This window comes from Chrysochloris asiatica, unplaced genomic scaffold (assembly GCF_000296735.1).
Source record: "Chrysochloris asiatica unplaced genomic scaffold, ChrAsi1.0 scaffold00068, whole genome shotgun sequence".
Classification (NCBI taxonomy): domain Eukaryota; kingdom Metazoa; phylum Chordata; class Mammalia; order Afrosoricida; family Chrysochloridae; genus Chrysochloris; species Chrysochloris asiatica.
Genome location: NW_006408586.1, coordinates 3656193 through 3680852, shown reverse-complemented (window position 1 = coordinate 3680852; position 24660 = coordinate 3656193). Strand labels below are relative to the sequence as shown.

The window sequence follows — 24660 nt, the reverse complement described above, 5'->3', positions numbered from 1 at the left end:
TAATCTAAACAGTTGTAATAATGAAAGCTCTTTACATGCCACTTAAAATGAGGAGGGTTTGCTTGTGAATTCACTATAGAAAAATCAAATACATTCTACCTATACAACACAAGGCAAAGAACATATAAACTGAATACTGTATTAAGAAGTTTTTCCTATTCAAAAATATATTGAATCTTAAAAAGAATACATTTTTCTAACACATTTTCTTCCCCCACACAATGTTAAATATAGCTCTGCAATATAATGTATTCCGCTCACGACATTATAGTCCTTAAAGGTCAGTGTAGCTGATTAGGCACTTATTCCTGTATCCCAGATATCACCTCTCTCACTTCCCACATCACACTGAAATGGCAGAAACTCAAGTACTTCCAAACAGAATCAAATCTTCCACAAAAACAGTGAATGTGGAATGATTTTAACATTGCAATTTTATTATACACAGCCTAGAAATTACATCAACAATTGCCTGACAAAAGTTTACTTGATAAAAATAAAGAAATCATACCATGCAGTGTCTAGCATCTGCACCTGCCCTTACCCAAGGCTTTTAACTCTGAATCTTTCCACCATCTTAAACTTCTCAGTGGTTTATATAAGAATTGAAACAAACATGAACAAAGTCGCTCCATTCTCTTGCATTCATGAAACAAACTGTGTTGAAATGGAAAGTGCACAGTTTCAAGATCTGACCAGAGTCCCAGCACAATAATGTAATAACCATGTGCCCTTGTACAAGGAGCCTCACTTCTTCATCTCTATGATGGATATCCTAAGACTGACACATCATAGAGGTACTTGCAGCCTGTGGGGATAGGAAAGGAATCATGTGCATAAAAGTGCTTTAGAAACTGTAGATGAAATGTTGTACTATTTAGATGAGAGTCAGAATTGTACCTAAAAGCACTTGAAGAAATGTTTTCCTCTACTTTCTGTTCTATATGTTAAATACACAAGTCATACCCCACATCCTGGGAAGATGGATTTGAAGGAAAATTAATTGTGGCAATAGTAAAACAAATATTGCATAACTTGATTTTCATTAAAAGGGAAAGAAGAATACAATTCTTAGGGAAAACAACATAGACTTGATCTCAGATTGAGCTGTTACTATAGATATATTTGGGTTCAGATACTGACATTACCACTTGCTCTCAGTGACAAGTGGAATGGTAACTAAACCCCCTGAGTCTAAATGATCCCCAGTGTAGAAATGAATGTTATTGCTCAGTGAAAGTTATAGTAATACTGAAATAAATGGATATTAAATTTCTTAAACATAGTGAGTTTGTACTTCATAGTAAATAGTATTATTTTATATACAGAGGATAAAATTATTAAAATAAGTTTTTGATCTATTTTACCTAAATTAGAATATCACTCCATTTAATGTATTGTAATCCTAACATGTTAAAATATGCATGAGCTATGATAACAATGTGGTGATTCTATTCATAGTAAGAAAAAAATGTTCTTCTTATATTAATACAATACCGTTTTAGACACACACACTTTAAATCATATACACCATACACACTACACACATATGCAAGTGCGATTATACTACCATCAATCTGTCTTTATAACCATATACAATTTTAATATATTTGTTGTTGTTATCCGGTGCCATCGAGTCGGAACTGACTCATAGCGACCCCATGTACAGCAGAACGAAACAATGTCTGATCCTGGGCCAACTTCACTACCGCTGCCACACTTGACGCCATCAATGATGTCACCTGGCTGATCCATCTCGTTGGGGGTTTTCCTCTTTTTCTCTGGCCCTCCATCTTACCCAGCATGACATCCTTCTACAGCGACTGTTCTCTCCGGACAATATGTCCAAAGTATGAGAGAGGAAGCCTAGACATCTTGGCCTCCAAGGAGCACTCTGGTTGCACTTCTTCCAAAACAGATCTATTGGTTCTTTTGGCAGTCCATGGCACTTTCAGTATTCTCCTCCAACACCACAACTCAAAGGCATCAATTCTTCTACGATCTTCCTTATTCACTGTCCAGCTTTCGCATCCATATGAGGTTATTGAAAATACCATGGCTTGGGTCAGGTGCACCTTAGTCCTCAAGCTGACATCTCTGCTCTTCAATACTTTAAAAAGTTCCTGTGCAGCAGATTTGCCCAATGCAATATGTCGTCTGCTCTCTTGACTGCTGCTTCCACAAGTGTTGATAGTTGATCCAAGATGAAGATCAAAGAGCACAGCCTTACACATGGATTACAACTCAATGTAAAGAAAACAAAAATCCTCACCACTGGACAAATAAATGACATTCTTAACAACAGAAGAGATTGAGGTTGTCAAGGACTTCATTCTTCTTGGATTTTAATATATACTCTTCTATAAATCCCATCAATTTAACACAAAATTCAGAAAGCCTTTGCTATTAGAATAACAAGTTCACGTATGTTTATCTACTCATGTTTTAATGTTTCCTCAATGTGAATATGTGTCAAGGTACATAATACTACATATGCTGAATACTCTGAAACCTTCTAAATAATTGATAAAATTCATGCTATTAGTGATTTTTAATATTTTGACATTTTAGAATATATACAATCCTGCTTTGCTTAAAGCAAATAGTATATAGTGAGAAAATATATAGCACAATGTAAAAACAAAGCATATCTTTTCTTTTGTCATAAAGTTGTGTTTTAAGATAAAATGTAATAAAACATTCATATAAATTTTAAAAAGTTATTTACATAATACTTTACGTAACAAACTCCTTATGAGAAATGAGAATATTAAAATTTCAAAAGTACAGTCACAGCAAGTGGTAGGCGAGGCACGAAGATAAATCAAATCCTATTTTTTGCCATGCTGTGAAAAGACTGCTGGCTTTTAATCATCCTGATGTGCCATATGTAAATTCCATCAAAAAAGAAGTTTGGTAAATGTTATATTACAAAACTACAGGGAGCAAAACTATTTATAAGCATCAATTAAAATATATATCATAGACTAAAGTCATTAATTATATTATATTAGCCTAGCTATGCATATTTTTATATTTACTAAATCTTTCCTCTATTTTCATATGCAAACCAAAAAAAAGTCTGAATTACCAAATATTTATATACACATTCTTAGTTTACTTCAGGTCACTGCAAAGTTGCTCAGTGAAAAACTTCAAGGACTCCTTATTCAATAGTCCAATGAAAAGAAAGGAACACGAATGGTGTTGTATTATAAGAACTGTATTGTTAATCGTAAGGTTGATGGTTCAAGTCCACCGCCACTTGGTAGGAGAAAAATGATGCTTTCTACTCCTATGAAGATTTACAGCCTTGGAAATTTTATCAATAGAACACAGAAACAAAACAATAATGAGAAAAAAGTCTAAATCAAATGGTTATTTTTTACATGCCATAAAAATGATATAATCAATTGGAAATAAGGATGATTTTGACAATAACCTGATGAGACTAATTATGACTAAGGCCTTATATATCAGGAGGGGCACTATGTTTGGTAGAGGGTTGGTTAAAAAGATAAAGACGCTCAATAAAATGGATTTACACACTGACTGCAACAATGGTCTCAAACCTAGCAACAATTGTGAGTATGGTGTAAAACCATACAACTGTTTGCTGTAGTGTGCACAGGGTTACTGTGAGTCAAAAAAGACTACCCACCACCTAACAACAACAAGGCTAGTTTCTGTGATTTATCACCATTCCGTTTTTTTTAGTGGACAATTTGGAAGTTTTGGAAGAAGGCCTGGTGATCTATTTCTAAAATATATGTTGTTGTTTCTATTAAGTGCCATTGAGTTGGTCATCATGACCTTGATAGTGTTTCCAAGGAGCAGCTGGTGGGTTTGAATTGCTGACTTTGTGGTTTGCAGTCCAGTGCTGATCCTACATTGCCACACCTGAAGTCATATATAGCCTTTAAAACCCTGTGTGCACAATTCTACTCTCTATATATGGGGCTGCCATGAGTCAAATCAACTCCATGGTAACTGGTTTTTGTTTTGTACTTTCCTTTGAATTTCTTTTTCCTAATGTATCTCAGATGTTTTCTATCCATTCTTACATTCCAAATCTTCCATTTGTTGATCTCTTTTCTTCAAATATCCTCATATTATTATTATTTTCTTTAGATTTGTATTTCCTGTCTATCAGTTAATGTCATGAATGTACAGTGTCTTTGCTTCCTTTTATCTCTAAATAACCTTAGATTTAAGATCTGAAGCTCCCATTCACTCCATTACTTCCTGTATGCTACAATTTCCCATGGCATTTTTGGGACAAAAAAAGAGTTCCCAAATTTTGCAATCTTTACTAAACCTTACAGTATGCCACATGGATCCTAAAGGCTACAAGTCCACAGCATTCAAAGCTCCTTCTGTTTAGATAGAGCATTAGTGTGTGACAACCACCTTGTCCTACAGGGTTACTTTGCTCCAGGACTGTTTTTTTCACCTACCCATGCTAATATTCCTTCAGTGGCTTCTAGGAATAGATACTTGCCTGTGGTGTCATGCTGTATGTACATTTCCCCATTCCCAAAAGCTGAAAGTCAGTGGACAGAAGGAACGGAAGCTACTTTGAAAAGAGGAAATATGGCCTCCTACCAGGAAAACACACAGCTCCCAGTATCACAGGGGTAGACAACATAATTATCCTTATCATTCCCCATGACCAGAGGCAATGACAAGAGGAAACAAACTCCTTCAAAGGGGATGACATCATGTTAGTTACAAGGAGATGCCATTAAAGATACTTGCAAAGCAATGATTTATTTATATCACACCTCTCTTCTGCCTTACAAACAGAAATTTGTTAATTCTACTACACACCACATAGAAAATTGAATCAATATTTGTAAGTGTCTATTTCATATGGACAATTCTATTATAAAGAGTTTGTTATTTAGGGCCCATAGAGGGGGTGTTAACAGGGAATTCCAACTCTCCAACATATTCAACATTCATATGTGCATAAAGTGAATCCTGTCATATCTGTTTTCTAATTAGGAAAAATTTAATGCTCCAGCTCTTTGTGATGTTTGTTGTTTTGTTATAACTGGTGCATAGATTGAATGGCAGGTGACATTTCATAAGATTTAAATAAGGTAAGAAATTAATCAAATTAACATACTGCAGTTCTAAACTATAATGATGCATTTGCATATAAAGTACAATTGAGTCTGCAAATACAAAATGAACTTCAAATTACTGAGGAACATCGTCAACTGCATTTGTTACATATTACAAAACATCCATGAAGAAAGAAGCATGAAGACACCCCAAACTCCACAGCAATTTATGGTATACTTTGTGGATTTAATGGCAGATTTAACCCCAAATAGTTCTGGTGTGGCACTGTGGGTTAATGCACTGGACTGCAAAGTTGGTTTGAACTGCAAGACTGGCAGTTCAAGCTCACCAGTTGCTCCTAGGAAACCCTATACAGGGTTGCTATGGGTCAGAACCAACTTGATGGCATTAAACATCAAAAACAATAATCCTTTGTGACATAGAAAACAAAAGTACACAATCATCACAGTCTTTTTTCAACCAGAATCTGAAAAGAACTTAAGTCTACCTCACTGCAAGATAGGGGTCCTCCTATATAAGACTGGAGGATAATGCACTAGACCACAAGTCCATAACTGCTCCTCTGAAACCTTATACAGGGTTGCTATGAGGTAGAAGTGTCTTGACAGTACTTCACAACAACAACAACAACACATTGCAAGATGAACCCACAATATGAGAATCAAGGACATTGGAAGATATCTGCACAAAACATCAATTTCAATGAAACACAAACAAACAAACAAAAACCAATGAGCTGCAGTTTGATAACTACATTGACTTTCATAGCAATTAAAAATGTACTTTAGGCAATGTTCTACATTCAGAGTCAGCAGACTTTTTGGAAAAGGGTCAGAACATAAATATTTTAGGTGTTTTAGGTCATACTATCTGTCTTAGGCATGGTTTCTAGATAAGCAAAACTAGTGAAACACGTATATATATATATATATATATATAAGTTTATTCTCTTACAATTGTAGAATCACAGGTCCCCAGCAAAAGAGAGAGTTACTTCTGTGTGTCCTCTCTTTTATGAGCTGGCTATACCCACAGGAAGCATCCCTTTAATTGATTGACTGCACATAGCTGCTCATCATAGAGTTAACTATGCCTGTATTAGGTTTCATCACCATTGGAATAAGCACATCCCAACTGCTAAACCCCTGGAAATCCTGGTGTAGTCAAGTGAACACAGAACCATGGCCATTACACTATCTTTGTCACAACTATTAAACACTGCTTTTGTAGAGTGAAATCATACATAGCACTGAAAAAAGTGAGCTTGGCAGTGTCTTAATAAAACTTTACTTGAAATAATAGACAGTGTGGCAGAATTAACTCTTGGTTTAGACACTTGATAGCCTATAGAATTTTGCTGATGATAGAAATACTTTATGTCAATTAGTGGCTGCCAAACATTTGAATAATGACTAGTGTAAGTGAGGAACTGAATTCTTAATTACTATGTTTTAATTAATTTAAATTTAATGCTAAATAGACCACATGTGGCCAGTGGCTACAATGTATATGTAGATGGCTTCACAGCACTGAAACAAGTGAATAACAAGGTCTACAGGAAAAAAAAGAACATTTCAAAAATTTTGTTGTTGTTGTATTTTTTTACAAAAACATGGATTGCCTACAAAAATTAGAGATAAAAAGTTTAACAAATGATGTTTAAACAGAAATGATTTTAGTATTTTGCTTAATGAACTGTAAGCATTTTTCAAATGGATGCAAAGAAGAAAATAGTAACATATGGTGCACATCTGAGTAAATATGAAGATTTTTGATTTGCTAGAGTTGCACTATAATATATCATTTTATATCTTCGCATCTTTGATAGTGGCCTTTCTAAAAAGCTAAGGCTACTTTACACTCATAATAATATTTGAAGGAAGAGATGTTTACAGCCTACCTATAGAAACATTTTCTCTTGTACTAGAATGTAAGGACTTACTCCAAATTAAATAAAAATCATTTTCTAGAATTTAAACTAACTTTCCAGGATCCAGATGGTCTCCATGGTACATGGCTTCTGATCTGGCTAAAGATCAAACTCACCTTCTGCTACTTATTTTGTCTCTAAGCTGGCCCTCGATTATAGCTAATGACCCTGTGCTGTAATAATTTCTTAATGCACTATTTGTCCTGTTTCTGTTTGGATTCACAGAGCTTTACTTCTTTCAGGAAAAAATAATTTGTATAATTTAATTTATCATGATCCTGTTTCAAATAAAAATTGCTTTTTTTTTAAGATAAATTATCATGATGTCTTGGCTCATATTTGCCATTTGGATAGCTTATTGCACAAGCCAAATATTTATTAATGCCTTAAAATATGTGAGAAACCCTAGTGGAGGCTGTAGAATAAGCACTGTACTGCTAACTATAATGTCAATAATTCAAACCTACCAACTACTCCTTAGGAGAAAGATGAGACTTACTGCTCCTGTAAATATTTACAACCTCAGAAACCCTACACTAGGTCATTATTAGACAGAATTGATTGATGACAATTTTGTCATTGTTGTTGTTAGTTGCACTCGAATTAGAAACAACTCATACTAACCTTATACAAAGCAGAACTAAACACTGAGTCCGCTGCTGCCGCCAAACTCGTAATTGTAGCTATACCTGAACACATCGCTGCTGTCACTGTACCAATCCATCTCATTGGGGGATTTCCTCTTTTTTGCTGACCCTCCATTTTACCAAGCATGATGTCCCTTTCCAGGGACTGGTACCTCCTGATAACATGTCCAGTGTATGAGAGACAAAGTCTCACCATCCTGGCTTTTAAGAGGCATTCTTGTTATACTTCTACCCACACAGACTTGTTTGATTTTTGGCAGTCTCTGGTAAGTTTTGGAGTCCTGGGGTGGCGCTGTTGGTTAATGCTCTGGAATGCAAAATCCACTTGGACCAGAGGCTAGTGGTTCAAGTTCACCAGCTGTGCCTTAGAAATCCTATACAGGGTCCTATGGGTCTGAACCCGACTCGATGGCACTTAACAACGACAATTGTACTTCAAATATTCTCTTCCAAAACCATAACTCAAATGCATCAATTCTTCTATGGTCTTCTTTTTCATTGTCCAACTTTCACATGCAAACCATGGCTTAGGTCAGGCACACTTTGGTATGCAAACTGATATCTTTGGTCTTAACACTTTAAACAATACTTGGGAAGCAGATTTACCTAATGCAATACACTGTTTGATTTCTTAACTGTTGCTTACATGAGAGTTGATGGTCAATCCTAGCAAAATGAAATCTTTGACAACTTCAGTCTTTTCTCCATTTATCTTGAAGTTATTTGTTGGTTTAGTGGTGAGGATTTTTGTTTTCTTTACATTGAGGTGCAACCTATGCCAAAGGCTGTGGTTTTTTATCTTCTTCAGTAAGTATTTTAAGTCCTATTTGCTTTCAGCAAGCAAGGTTGTATAATCTGCATATTGCAGGTTGTTAATGAGTCTTTTTCCAATCCTTATACCATGTTGTTCTTCATATAATCTAGTTTATCAGAGTATTTGCTCACCATACAGATTAAATAAGTATGGTGAAAAAATATAACCCTGGCACACACCATTCCTACTTTTAAAATATTCGTTGTTCCCTTGCTCTAATCAAATAACTGCCTCTTGGTTTATATACTGGTTCCTCATGAGCACGTTTAGGTGTTTTGGAATACTCATTCTCCACAATGTTATCCCTAACTTGTCATGAGATAGATAATTTAAAGCCTTTGCATAGTAAATAAAGCACAGGTAAGCATCTTTGAGGCATTCTCTGCTTTTAGCCAATATCCATCTGACATCAGCAACTGTATCCCTCATTCCACATCCTCTTCTGAATCTTGCTTGAACCTCTGGCAGTTCCCTGTCAATGTACTGCTATAGCAATTTTTGAACTATCTTCAGCAAAAATTTACTTGCATGTAATATTAATGATATTGTCCAATGATTTCTGAATTCCATTAGGTCACCTCTTTGGATTGAGCACAAATATGGATCTTTCCCAATCAGCTGGCTAAGTAGTTGTCTTCCAAATTTCTTGGCATAGATGAGTAAGTGCCTCCAGTCCCACATCAGTTTGATGAAGGTTTTCAATTTGTATTCTATCTATTCCCAGTGCTTTTTTTTCTTTGTTAATGAATTCAGTGAACTTTGGACTTCTTTTTACAGTATCATTGGGTCTTGATCACATGCTGCCTCTTGAAATGGTTCAACATTGGCCATTTCTTTTTGGTACAGTTAATCTGTGTATTTATAAAAGAAACTAACTACATAGCATCGACGGACTCAAGCATGGCAACAGTAGTGAGGTTGTCCCAGGATCGGGCAGTGTTTCGGTCTGCTGTGCAAAGGGTCTCTGTGAGTCAGTGCCTATTCAATGGCACCTAACAACAACTACTACTACTACATAGACTTAAGTTTCCCAGTTATTTCATTCAGATGTGTTCAACATGCAAAGATCCAGATTCTCTGAAAAAATTTTATGGCCTTAATATTGCCCAAAAAGTCAGTGAAATATAGGATTTCCTTTTGTTTGCAACCACACACTGAGACATTCATTTTTAAGATAATTGAATAGTTTTAACATTGTAAATATTTATGAATGTAACTTGCTCAGTTTGAGTGGTTATCTAGAGGAGGGCTGCAGCTACCAAATACACATAGTGCCATACTCTACTGAGGTATTTAAATATATTTAAAATTCATTTAGCCTGTGAAATGCATTTTAACAATGAAAAGAAAGAAGAAAAGATCAGAATCATGCTCTAGGGAACAAGGATGGTACACATGTGCTTATGAAGATAATGCTTGCCTCAATTTCATAAATTTGTATCCAAGAATAAAAAAAATACTTTGCATTATTTCAGTCTGAGCAGGAAAAATACTGCCTATTGTTTCTTCAGTTTGTCTCCATTACCACTTACTTCTATTTTGTCATTTATAAAGTATTAAAATAATCATGTACCATTTAGTAACACTGAAATGATAATAAACATAGGAATTAGAAGAATTGATTTATTGACAATGACAACTTTGTAAGACTTTTGTTGTGGTGTTGTAGGATTCACACTGGACTGCGAATCACAAAGCCAGCAGTTCAAATCCACCAGCTGCTCCTTGGAAATGCTATACAGGGTCACTTTGAGTCAGAACAGACTCAGTGGCACTTAGCAACAACAACTTTGTTTTACTTTATACACATTTTTCTGATTCCTCTCTATTTTTATTTACTTTCATTATAGATCATGGCTGTATTTTCTAATTGGGGGGAAAACATCTGTTTTTGAAGAAGAGTAAGGGTTTTTCCTCTTTGTCAATCCACTTGGAAATAGCATTTTGAGAAGAGTGGTCAAGAGAAGTAAGCATAGTAATAAGAGTGGTGATAATACCTCCTGCAACTATTAAAATAATTAATCAAATTAAAAATATACTACAGAGTAAAATTTAGCTCTAATACGTGTTATTTTATATCCTCTTAATGTACAGGGTCGCTATGGGTCGGAACCGACTCGACGGCACTTAACAACAACAACAACAAATGTCTTTTGCTAAGGAGCTCTGGTAGCATAGTGGTTATGAGTCAGGCTGCTAATCTCAAGTTCGGCAGTTTGAAACTACCAGCCATTCTTCAGGAAACAGATGAGGCTTTCTGCTCTCATAAAGATGTACAGCCCTATGTATGGTTGCTATGAGTCAGAACTGACTACTCGTCACACCACCACCACCATCAATTCTTCTTGGAAATGTGGTAAATCATTTCAGACCTCAAAAATTAACATCTTCTAATAAATTTATCAGAGTTGACACTAAATTGAATAGTTTTGGATTAAGTTGTGTCCCACAAAATATATGTCAGCTTGTCTGGATCTTTATTCTCAGTGGTTTGGCAGTTATGTAATGATGCTATTTCACCAATATGTATTAATGTAATCCTCCTCCTTGATATGATCTAATATGATCAATTTGTAAGGTGGATACAACACCTTTGATCCAATGTAAATGGGTTTCTCTGTCATGTGGTCTACATCACCTTTTATCTTATAAGAGATAAAAAAAACACTGAAGTGAGCAGAGAGGGACCTCTATACTAAGGACCAGAGTGTGTCCCGTGGGTCCAGGGACCCATTACTAAGCACCTTCTTAACCTAGGGGAAGATTGATGCAAAGGCATCGAGAAGTCCACACAAGTGGAAAAGAGAAACTTCCTCCGGAGCTGACACTCTGAATTCTGACTTCTAGCCTCTTAACCTTTGAGAGAATAATTTTCTATTTTTTAATGCCATTTGCTTGTGATATTTTTGCTATAGCAGCATTAGATAACTAAGATATTGTTGAAAACACAAGTGCCACCACAACATTCTGATGAAAACTTTTTATCTCTTTTTGATTCTCAACTGCAGAGGCAAGTGACCACTATATAATAATTATTCAAAATAATGACCTATCAGAAGTAAATTAGTGATTAATTCTTACAAGGGTATTACAATTTTAGCAGAAGGCTATTTGGTAAATACAGATCATATATAAACACAGTGACAGGTTGTGAATGAAAAGGGAAGGAAACTGAACTATATTGAGCTAGATACTTTATTGAGTTTAATTTTTAAAATAAACTGATGGAGTGAGTATTTTTGAACCCATGATACATACAAGAAATCTGAATTTTGAAGGATCTTAAGTAATGAACCTAAGATTTTTAAAAAATGAATATTAACTTTTTAATTGTGTAAATTTTATTCTGAAACCTCAATATTATCAATTGTCAAGATGTCCTATTTATGTATTCATTTATCACTAATTAATATCATATTAAGGATTTTCCAGATGCCAGACGGAGTACTAAGAGTTTGATGGTGAAAAAGAAAGACGTGGTTCTAGTTCTTATGGTGTGTTGTTAAGTGCCATCTAGTTGATTCAACTCATAATGACCCTGTATAGGGCTTCCAAGGAGCAGCTGGTGGGTTTGAACTGCTGACCTTGTTGTTTGCAGTCCAGTGTTTATACTACAGCACCACACCAGGATAGAGTATACCAATTGGGGAAAAAAATATTGCAGAAATCAATTCAATTGAATATGTAAGTGCACATTTTTATAAATGCGTGAAGGGAAAAATAGAGAGTTTAAAGAAAGAATCAGAGGTAGATTTAATTTATAAGACATTGAAATGTAAAAAAACATCTCTAGTAACATTTTAGCAATGACCTGAGGGTGGAATTAACCAAGAGGAGGGTCAACAGCATGTATAGAGGATCTGAGATGGAAACTGTATTTCGAGAGTTGAGGGAAGGTCACTGTGTAGGGCCAATAGTTAGTGAATGACCATGCTCCACATGGGTCTGCAGTGGTAAGCAGTAGCTGGTCAGGGAGAGCAATATATTTTAATTCTATTGCAATCAGTATTCATTGAAAAGTTTAAAACAGAAAAGTAACTTAAATAAGGTTATATTGTTCTGATTGTTAAGTGCTGTTGAGTTGGTTCTGACTTAAAGCTATCCTTTATATGGTTCCCGAGATTGTACATTGGTATGGCACTGTGGGTTAATGTGCTGGACTGCAAAGTTGCTTAAACCACAAGGTTGGTGGTTCAAGCTCACCAGTCACTCCTTAGAAACCCTATATGGGATCACTATGGGTCAGAACTGACTCTAAGACATTTAACAACAACACTACATTATACCAGCAGAAAGCCTCATATTTCTTACACTGTGCAAGTGGTGGGCTCTTATCATTGACCTTGTGGTTTGCAGTCCAGTGCTTATTCTACTGAGCCACTGAACTCTCCAAGATTATATAAGCTATGGTTTTAAAGAATAACTTTTTGATAGTAATAGCATCTCACATAGGATGAAAATATACTGAAATAGGGTCTCACAGATAGATTCCAGACAAGTCTGGCAGCTCTCTTACCATAGTCCCCCCAAAAGCAGGGTATGTATTATGGATTGAATTGGGTCTCCAAAAAATATATGTTGTAAATTCCAGTTTTTTGGGTTATAATTGCACTTATAAATGGGTTTTCTTGGTTATGCTCATGGGTCAGTATTAGTAGTGGTGAGATATAAAAGGAACATATTATATAACAAAGAAACAAAGACGGTGAAAGAGAGATGCCAAGTCAAAGTCACTTGAACATTACCTAGGAGCAGAAGTTCATCTCCTCCAGAGATGACAGAAACAGAAAGCCTTCTCATAGAGCTGGCACCCTGAATTTGGACTTCTAGCCTTTCTGTACTATGAGGAAATATATTTGTTTCTTGAAGCCATCCACTTGTAGTATTTCTGTTACAGCAGAAATGACAGACCATATGCATCTGATCCCACTCTACCTATGACTTGCACATTTCACCAGGCTTGGGGCAGCTCCAAAGCATATATACAGTTGTCAAGTACAAACAAAAAATGTACTTGACCCTGAAATGCCCCCATCATTAGTTTTTCCTAATACGGTCCCATTTAGCTGGTTGGGGAGTGACTCAATCATAATTTCCAGGAATGATCCTGAAATTTCATCTCTTGATCTGTGGAACCAGAAAAGACTGGGGTATATTCAACTTCAACTTTTACTTTATATCTGAACTTGAATATATTAATTCATTTTATCTGAAGTCTAACATCTCCATGAAGTCCTAGTATGGCACTGTAAGATAAGCATTAGACTGTAAGCTCGGTTTGAACCATGAGTTTGGTAGTTCAAAGTCAACATCTGCTCCTCGTCAACCCCATATAGGCTACTAGTAGTCTGAACTGACTCAACAGCACTTAACAACAATGACAACAATGTTTTCATATGTAAAATGGTACAATAATAATTTTCCTGACAGGGTGATAATATTTTTTAACAAAGTATTTATTAAATACATTTTTGCAAAGCTAAAAATGTATTTAATAAAATTAACTAGTTCCCTGGTCAAATTCTTTCCTAATAAAACACAAAATAATTTTGAATGATGATATTATTTGTAATCATGGTGAAAAGAATCAATTTTTTGTTTTGTTTTCTCCTGAGAGAAGATATTTATGATAAGAAGGAAAATATTAACATTAGTAGGACTACTCTAGATCCAAGATCAGTGTCAGAGAGGTGCATGTCATGGACTCATCACTACCAATAAATTGCTTTTGTCATACTTTTGCCTAAATAGTTCATAATTTGTACAATTGTAAGTAGTAATAGTATTAGCAATAGATATTACTCACTGCCGTTGACTCAGTTTTGATTTACAGTGACCCTGTATTGAGTTTCCAAGGCTCTTAAATCGTGGTTTGAACTCTAGACCTTACAGTCAACAGTCCAGTGCTTATGGATTGCCACAATGGGTCCTTGGCAATAGATATAGTACTGGCATTAGTTGTAGCACTACTCCTATCCAACCTTTACATGATAAATTTTACATATCAAGCCATCTTCTAAACATATCAACACTCCTAGGTAAATGCAGTAAAAACTGCCATTTCATTGATAAAATTAAAACACACGATGTTAAACAATTTATTTCAGTTAACATTTTTGGTGTTGTTAAGTGTTATCCAGTCATCTCTGACTCATAGCTACCCAATATAGCGTTTATTAGTGATGTACTAAAAGAGTTAGTGTTTGAACACATCTTCTGATTTATTAACTACTAATCTATAAAGGAGAAAGATAAGGCTTTCTACTCCCGTAAAGATTTACACCCTCAGAAACCCTGTACAGGGTCGCTATGGGTCGGAACCGACTTGACAGCACTTAACAACAACAACAATCTATAAAGGATGGCATTCTGGTGTGGCACTGTGGGCTAATGTGTCAGACTGCAAAGTCATTTGAACTGCAAGGTAGGTGGTTCAAGCTCACCAACTGCTCCTTGGAAATCCTATACAGGGTCACTATGGGTCAGAATCAACTCGACAGCACTTAACAACAACAATCTATAAAGGAGTCCTGATGTAGCATTGTCAGATAAGTACTGGATTGCTAATTAAAAATACAGTGGCTCAAACTCACCAGCCATTCCTTCAAAACCATATATAGGTTTGCTATTAGTCAAACAGGACTCATAGGGCAGTTAACAAGAGCAACCACAATCTATAAAGATAAAGGAACCCTGGTGAAAAGTGGTTTGGCTGTAGGTTGATAACAGAAAGGTTAGTGATCCAAATCTATCAGCTGCTCTGTTGCAGAACGGTGAGACTGTCTGCTACTGTAAACATTTTCAGCCTTAGAAACCCTATAGGGATCGTCGAGTCACTATGAATCAGAACTGACTATAAGGCAACAGGTTTGCTTTTGCTATACAGACAAAGAAAGACATTGTGTGTGTGTGTGTTTCGTCACATGCCTGTGTTTGCTTGTGTTTCCTCACTGCTGCTGTAGACATATGCTAGTCTAGGATTTTCTGTTGCAGAAAATCACATGGATAAGCATGGCAGCAAACTGATGTGTGACACTGAGTGTGCCTGTGATAATTACAACAGGAAGGTGATCGTAGAGGTTCCTGAGCAGAGAAACATCAAAAAGTAACAAGGTAGATACCTGAGAGCTTCTCCAGTAGAAAGAAATGTGTAAGCCTGAAGGATGACACAAAGGTGGATTTCTGTGCTTGAGAGATTGTGGCAAAAGTGACATGTTCTAAATGCTGATAGAAGACATGGAATCAGACTGAGAAATCCAGCTTCAAAGATCATATGTGAGAAATGGATAGCTAAAATATTTTTAACCAAAGAATATTTCACAAAAAGGGAGTGCAACTCAAAATAGACTAAAAGAAATGTCATACCAAAAGATCATAAAATACTACCAGGGAAAATAATATATGCAATACTACAATGCTTCAGTGTACTACTACTAAAAATCATTTGGAAATACTATCATAAAATAACACCATGTGATTTTCAGAGTGATTATGACATTTGTTAAAACCAAGAGACCCCTGCTGTTGAGTCAATTCTGACTCCTTCCATCCTGCAGGAGGGAGTAAAACTGTCCCACAGGGTTTCCAAGGAAGGTGACTAACACAGTCATTTACATCTTTCTGTGTGAAATGTGTCTGGTGAGTTAGAATTACAGCTGGGCTCTTTTGATTAGCAGCTGAGTACTTAACCACTGTGCCATTCAGGGCCCTATACAAATATTTTAAATATCTGAAACAGTTCTTTTTTTCATTGTCCATTTGTAGCATGTATGACAGAAACTTACAGTATATGATAAAAGATCACCAAAATATACTGAAGCAAAAAGTGAAAAATGGTAGTTACTTTCTCATGTATTTTTTCAGTCTTTAACTAAAATAGTTTTTTGAGCTTACCATAACCAAAAATAGCGTCCTAAAGCTAACTATAATAGTTTTGCATATTAATTTTATACATAATTCACTTACTCAGAAAAGTATGTTTAATAGTCTTTTAAGAATACTATAGAAAAAGAATATCTTAAAGAAAGCAGTAACACTTTAGCATATTAATTTTTTTCAGAGTTAACTCAGAAAACGGGAGCACAATGGCTCCATAGAATAATCAATGGACTGCAAACCACGAGGTCAGTAGTTCTAGCTCACTGGACTTTCCAAGGTAGAAAAATGAGGCTTTTTGCTCCAAAAAGCTTTAAAGTCTCAGAAACCTATGAGTCAAAAGGAACTCCTTGGCACTTAACAATAACAACTCAGAAATGTATTTTGAATGTTTATTATGATGTAGATTTTATGTAAATAGAAGTACTTAACTATAGACGTTAAAGAACTTTAGATATACTAGGGAACTTCAAAGAGTCATGGAAAAATTGAAGGAAAAGATAATGGATATTTTCTTAGAACTTTTGGAGTCACTTCATATTTATTACATGAAATAGCAATTACTAGTACAGTGCTTGAAATTCTGGTGTGAGATTCATATTGCTAAAATTAAAATATTTGGAAAAAATTATTTCATGGGGAAAAAAAACACAAAAACCTTAAATAGGGAAGGAATTCACAGGGATCCCTGTGAAGATTCTATGTATTGTGCCTTACCCTGGATCAGTGGCTTGCATACATTTCCTGGACCCATGTGCTCCTGAGGGAGAGCTCACTTTCTCATCAGTAAGAATGGCTCACTGCAGTATTCATTTTCAACTACTGCATATCACCACACTTGAGAATACAGAAAATATAGAGCATTCTATGTCATTTCCTGCTCTGTAGCTGCCTTTCTGAGTGACCTTCCATAAATCTCTCACTCTGCCACAATTCCCTCACCTGTCAAATGTGAAGGGATTCTGTACTTACTGAGTATGTAAATTAGTTACAGGATTTTACATTTTCTGAGGAAGAATGGTTATCTGAAATAACAAGTTTGCTTTAAATAATAAGGAGCATTACATACCTTTTTATGTACCTTTGTTTATGTGTAATTATTTTCATTTTCAAAATATTCATTTAAAGAAAGGAACTACTTTCTTAAGTCATATGCTTACAATGATTAAAGCAAACAAACCGTTTCTAAGCTAATGCTTTATTTTAATAAACTAAGTTGCAAACATAGTGTCCTATGTCAGCATAAAGGTAAAATTACATCAACACACAATAGTGATAAATAGCTGTTGTTATTGTTGTTAAGTGCCATCAAGTCAGTTCTTACTCATGGAGACCCTATGGAGTTTCTGAGGAGCAGCTGGTGAGTTTGAACCGCCTACCTTGTGGACAAACAAATTTTGCAGTCCAGTGCATTAACCCACAGCACCACATCAGGATTCCAAATAGTTGATAGCACAGTTTGAAAATAAATGAATATAGTTAGCTGAGATTGTTTTTGTTAAATGCCGATGCTGATGAGCCAAGTTCAGAATGATAGCAACCCTATATAAGGTTTCCGATGCTGCAAATCCTTGTGGTGGCAGAAATCCTCATCTTTCTCAAGCAGAACAACTGGTGGGCTCAAACTGCCAGTTTTATGGTTCGCAGTCCAGTGTTTATCCTACAGAGTCACCACACAATTGGTATTTCAGATAGTGAATCTTTTGCAGAAAATTTAAAACCCTGTAATTAACTTACATCATTTTCAGTGAGTTCATTGAATTCATTCACCTTTGACATAGGGAATTGTGACAGAGTGTTTGGGAGATTCATGGAAGGTCATTCAGAACTAAGATACATGTAGCTAATATAAACATACAAAATATGGATGGATAAATAACTCTCTGGGAGGTGGGGTGGAGATGGGGTGAAATTCCTCCAGAAGAGTCTGTTATAGCTGTTCACTTATACAATGGATTTGCCTAAAAAAAGGGGGGAGGGATAGAAATATCACAGTACACAGCACAGAAAAAGTGCTTGAAAACATACGTTTCCTTTTTGTTAGCTATAAACATTTGAAATTTGCATTATACATATGTATGTTAGGTTGAGTTATCTAGAGGATGAAAACCCTTGACTTCTATATATTTAGAGAGACATTTATTTCAAGGAAATTTCTCACACAGTTGTGGAGACTGACAAGTCCCAAATCTGTGCCTCTGTCATCAGGGTAGAAGCTTTCCCATGTGTCTACAGGTGCTGACACACCCTAAATCACCAGATGGCATTCTGCTGGCTAATGTCCAAGAGCTGGATGTCAGAAGATGATAGGTTGAATTAAAGGTCAAAAGAGTGAGTTTTGCCAGAACATCCATATATGTTGGAAGTAAGTTGCACCCTCAAGGAAACTCTCTTTTCAATTGATTGGCTGTTCATATCAGATCACAAAATGGATAATTATTACAAATAATCTACCAAAGCACTGAGAATCCTGGTTTAGACCAGTAGACACATAACCTTAACCATCACAACATGGTAAAAAATAAATATCAGATATATGCATGCATGAATTTAAATATTCTACCAATACTTGAGAGCATGTGTTTTATTTACATTTAACTTTTCTTATATTAATACACTGAAAATGATGGATATATGACAATTTTCAGTAAACAGTATACAGTAATCTGCAGGCTCCTTCTTTTAATAAGAGAGTATCTGATGAGTCTTTGGAGCTTTAACTATAGAAAATTCATGGAAATATTGTTCACTAGTAGTTCTAAATGGAAGAGCTGAAGTTTATACCCGTAACAATGTCCTTTAATTAATCATACACACTAACTAAGCATATCATGCATAAGAAATTAAAATGAATAAACATAAGGATATTTCATATAGGTCTCCAGGGACAGTAGCACTCTTGGCAGATTTTAGTGCATATGACTGAAAAAATTAATATTAATTGTTAATAAAAATACACATTCTGCCTTGAAATATACTTTGCATTTTTTACTCAGTGAAGTAGAACCTTCTTGCATTTTACAGTCTCCTTCCAAATTCATTGAGCATAAAATAACAACCTGTACTGAATTGCTTTCTCTAACTTCTCTTCATATATTTAAACCAATGCTAGGAGCATTGTTAAATATGTAGTATTTCCTCAAAATAATAATCAAGGTAGTGTGGGATTTTAACTCTATAACTCAATGAAATGTCTGTACTTATATTGCATTATGATCACAGACTTATAGTCTTAATTCCTCAATCAGATGTTAGCTTCCCAAAAACATTTAAAGATTGGATGTTATATCTTTTCAAATTTTAATAAAACTGGCTAAAATGGCAACAAAGACAATAAAGCTTGACCATACTAATAAAATGTCAGTCACACAATATTAGATTTGAACAAATTGCATGCAGGGTAGCTATTATTCCAATTTAAATAAAGAAACTAAATCACATACCTAGGTAGTGGGAGAACAAAGCTATGCAGTAAAAACACACTGATTTTCGTAAAGAAAAATATGATTGGATCATAATTAGGTGATAATAAAATACAATATACTTTTTCTAAAAGGACTGAGTAAGATTAAAAAGGAAATCAGATGTCAATTTCAAGGGGATAACATATCTTAAATATATTTTATATTACTTATTTTATAAAAAAATTAATCACCTGAGATTTTCCATTGTTGTGCTCAACTATAGAAATACAGTACATGTGGTACTATTTCTCCACATCAACGTTCCTAACCAAGTTTGTATGCAGATTTGAAATCCCTTCTAATTAGAGCCTTTCCTACTCAAATGGAACGGGACAAGTAGATAAAAAAGTGTCTTCCATGTCTAATCTTGAGTACTGTCTACTGTTATATATCATTAGACAGCTAACAGAAAAGTTGGTGGTTCAAATCCACCACCCAACCTTTGGAAACCCTATACAGGGTTGCTATAAGTCAGATTCAACTCCATGGCACATAATAACAACAACATTGTTATAAATCTATCTATATAGATACATTTATAATGAATAAGGCATTGGCCTCCTAAGTCAAGGTTTAAGGGTTTGAATCCCACCTGGGACACAGGAGTAGAATTTTAGGAGTCCTGATGTGGCACTGTGGGTTAATGGGCTGGATTTCAAGGTCATTTTGAGTCACAAGGTTGGTATTTAAGCTCACCAGCCGCTCCTTGCAAACCCTATACAGGGTTGTTATATGTCAGAACTGACTCGATGGCACTTAACAACAACAACAAATAGTATATTTACATATGAAGTCCTGGTATTGTGCTGTGGGTTAATGCATCAGACTGCAAAGTCCTTTGACCTGCAAGGTCAGTGGTTCAAGCTCACCAGCTGCTCCTTGGAAACCCTATAAAGGGTCGCTATTGGTCAGAATCGACTTGACGGCACTTAACAACAACAGTGTGTTAGAACTGACTTGATGGCACTTAACAACAACAACGAATATTATATTTACATATCATCTTTAGTGAGTAAAACCAAAATAAACCCCATAGCCATTGAATAGATTCTGACCCATAATGACTCTAAAGGACAGAGTAGAACTGCCTCAGAGCGTTTCTAAGGTAGTAAATCTTGATGGAAGCAGACGGCCACATATTCCTCCAGCAAAGTGGCTGGTAGGTTTAAACCTCTGACCTTTTGGTTAGCGGGTAAATGCTTTAAACACTGGTGCCACTACAGCTCTAATTAGTGAATGTTGTTGTTGTCCAGTGCAATTGAGTCAGTCTTGACTCACAATGACCCTGTATTTGGTTTCCAAGGAATATATGGTGGGTTTGAACCTCTGATCTTTTGGGTAACCATCCAGTGGTTGTGTTACAGTGCCATACTAAGTGAATAAAATGAATTGATACAGAAAGTATAAATAGTTTTAAATTATTCTGGATGATATAATACATCTTTCTTAATTACAGGAATGTATTAGTCAGAACACCAGGATGACTCATGTAATAGGCTGAAACATGTCCCCCAAAGATACCAGGTCCTAATCTCTGCAACCTACAAATATTACATTATTAGGAAAAGAGAACCTTTACAGATGTATTTAAGGTAAAGATTTTAAGATGGTGAGATTATTCTGAATCCTTTGTGTGGGTCCTAAATGGCTTAACAAGTGTTGCCCTAAGAGGGAGGTAGAAAGAAATTTCACACAAGGAAGAGAAACATTATAACTACAAGGCAGAAATTGGAGTGGTTGTGGCAACAAGCCAAGAAATACAGACAGACATCAAAAGCTGCAAGAAGCAAATATTCCCTTACAGCCCACACAAGGGACAAAGTCCCGATAACACCTTCATTTCAGTTCATAACTGCTAATGTAGTACTTCTTGTCTTCAGAAATATAAAGAAATACATTTGTAGATGAATCAGGAGCTCTGGTAGCGTAGTGGTTATGAGTTGGGCTGCCAACATCAAGGTCAGCAGTTTGAAACTACCAGCAGTTCTGCTAGAGAAAGATAAAGTGTTCTGCTCCCTTAAAGATTTATAGCCTTGGAAACCCTGTGCAGGGTCACTGTGAGTTGGAACTGACTCCATGGTACTTAACAACAACAACAACAAAAATAAGCTTATGGTGATTTGTTACATCGCCTACGGGAAATGAATACAGATTTTTACCTGGAAGTGGTTTGCTGCTGTTACAAATACCTAAAGATTTGGAAGTGATGTTAGAATAATGGATAGAAGCTAGGAAATTTTTGAGATTTGCAGTGGAAAAAGCACAGGTTGAACTGAAAAAATGTTGATAGAAATGTGGATATTCAACGCTCTTCTGTTGAGAGCTCAGAAGGAAATGAAGACCATGTTATTGGAAAAATGAAGGAATGACAATCTTTTTTATTTTTTATTTTTGTTGTTAGGTGCCATCAAGTCAGTACTGACTCATAGCGACCCTATGCACAACAGAACGAAACACTGCCCGGTCCTTGGCCAACCTCACAATTGTTGCCACACTAGAGCCCATTGATGTTGCCATTTTGTCAATTCATTTCATTGGGGGTCTTCCTCTTTTCTCTCTGACCCTTCACGTTACCAAACATGATATCCTTCTCCAGCAACTGGTTCCTCCTGATAATATGTTCCAAGTATGAAAGACGAGGTTTGGCCATCCTGGTCTCCAAGGAACACTCTGACTGCACTTCTTCCAACACAGATCTGTTGTTTTTTTTGACAGCCCATGACACTTTCAACATTCTCCTCCAACACCATAACTCAAAAGCATCAATTCTTCTACAGACTTCCTTACTCACGGTCCAGCTTTGTATGCATATGAGGTTATTGAAAATACCATGGCTTGAGTCAGGTGCACCTTATTCCTTAAACTGACATTTTTGCTCTTCAACACTTTAAAAAGTTCTTGTGCAGCAGATTTTCCTAATGCAATATATCATTTGATATCTTGACTGCTGCTTCCATGAGTGTTGATAGTCGATCCAAAAATAATTAAGTCCTTGACAACTTCAATAATTTCTCCATTGATAACAAAGTTGCTTATTGGTCCAGTGTTGAAAATTTTTGTTTTCTTTACAATGAGATTTTAAAAATCATAGCAAAAAATGTAGTGGAATTATGCCCTACATTCTTATGTATGTATGTATTTCAAAATAAGATTGTAACATAGTCTAAATGATTAAGAGCGTTGTTAAAGAGAAAAAGAAACAAAGGAACACTCTGTTCATTACATTCCCACTGACCTCCCTTATAAATAGCTTGCTTTAATGGTTGAATCAAAACCTATGTAATAAAATAAGACTGATATTGGTTCAATGATTTCACTCAGCCTGCCATTTGAATAATCTAGGAAGTTGGACTATATGAAGAAAAACATGGCTTCAAGAATAGGGGAAGACTTTGTCTACTATTGTAAAATAGACACGAGTGGGATAAAAAAGGAACACCAGGAAATATGATTATAGGAAGCCTATAAATCCATCTTCAGCCCATAACTCATTGGAAAATCTAAAATGGGTTCTAGAACTTTTCCAGTGAAATAGGCTTCTTTCAAAGCTTTGGTAATGTACAGGACTTAGGTGTAACCTTAGGTATAATCTAGAACCTTCTGATGTGGGACATTCCCATTTGAAAGGACAAATAGACCATCCTGGAGTAGGTTGAGGAGCAGAAGATACTTCTTGAAAGAAAGACGAGCAGGAAAAATCAGAATAAAAAATGTAAATGACAATCTAATTAAACTTCTACTAGAACAAGCAAGTTGTTTGCCAGACAGCCATCAAGGGAAGCGACCAAGTCCCTTCAGGACAAACCACTTTCCAAGAAGGAAACTCAAAGGGATCACACTAGCACAGGCATGTAAGCTTGCTGATGACCACATTGGTCTACTGGTGAGTGGAAGTGGGGGAAAGGCAGCAGTGAGGATATGAGCTGAGTTTGATCACATTCTGTAGAACACCATCAACCTGGAGATGAGAGAGAGAAGAGGAAGAGCTGGTTGGTCTGAAGTATGGTGAGATCTGGGGACTTCTGAACCCATGGACAAGGACATAACCATGGAGGGCTAGAGCTGATAGTTAAGCGTCCAACTGATATTAAGTGAGGGGAAATGCACAAGCACACCCAAACTTGCAGATAGTACCAATTTGACATAGCTTCAATGACTTGATGATCACAAGTCGACTAGAAGATATATTTTTAAAAAAAAATTGATAAAGGAAATAAGTGTAAATTGCTATAATTTGATGAACTTGACCTATACTTATTGATGCAGTAGCTCAAAATACCAACTGAGAAGGAAGGAGTCTTCATCCTATCTCCCCCGTACACAGGGTTGATAGGGATGGGCAACTTAGGCATTGGCTATCTAAAATAGGGGGACTATAAAGGCAAAAACTGTCTGGCTTATACATTTACAAGAGGGAGTTTAATTTCAGAGTGTACAGGGGAAAGTAGAATCCCCACTGAAGTCTAGATGGGCCTGGTGAAAGGAGATAGGGTAAGAGTCTTATGATTCAATAATGAGTAATTGTTATCATGACCTCCTGTGATTACCACAACTGTAAAGGTAGATGTTTTATAACATAAAGGGGGGGGGGGATAGTTATTCTTACATTCCAGGAACAGAGAACTTAAAGACCATCAAGGAAGAAGAGCAGAAGCAGAATGTGGGACCCTATCCAGAGAGGCAGCAACACCACAGATGGAGGCATAGATGATGGCATGGAGAGATAGAGTAGGTGAAGACTCTAGACTCATGAAAAGAGAAAGGCTGTGTGATGGTGTCCAAGAGACAGGCTTGCAGAATGTGTCCTTTGTTTGTTTAAATGATTATATATTCCCAAGT

At 35.9% G+C, this 24660-nt stretch overlaps 1 pseudogene across 1 annotated transcript in view; it reads right to left on the bottom strand.

Moving 5' to 3' along the window:
• The window catches only part of LOC102841850, a 48135-nt pseudogene extending 40415 nt beyond the window's left edge, over positions 1–7720 (bottom strand). The window contains exon 1 of the transcript XR_438726.1: positions 7646–7720. The product of XR_438726.1 is annotated as a triosephosphate isomerase-like (transcript). The remainder of the gene's footprint in view (positions 1–7645) is intronic.
• Between the last annotated feature and the right edge of the window lie 16940 nt (positions 7721–24660).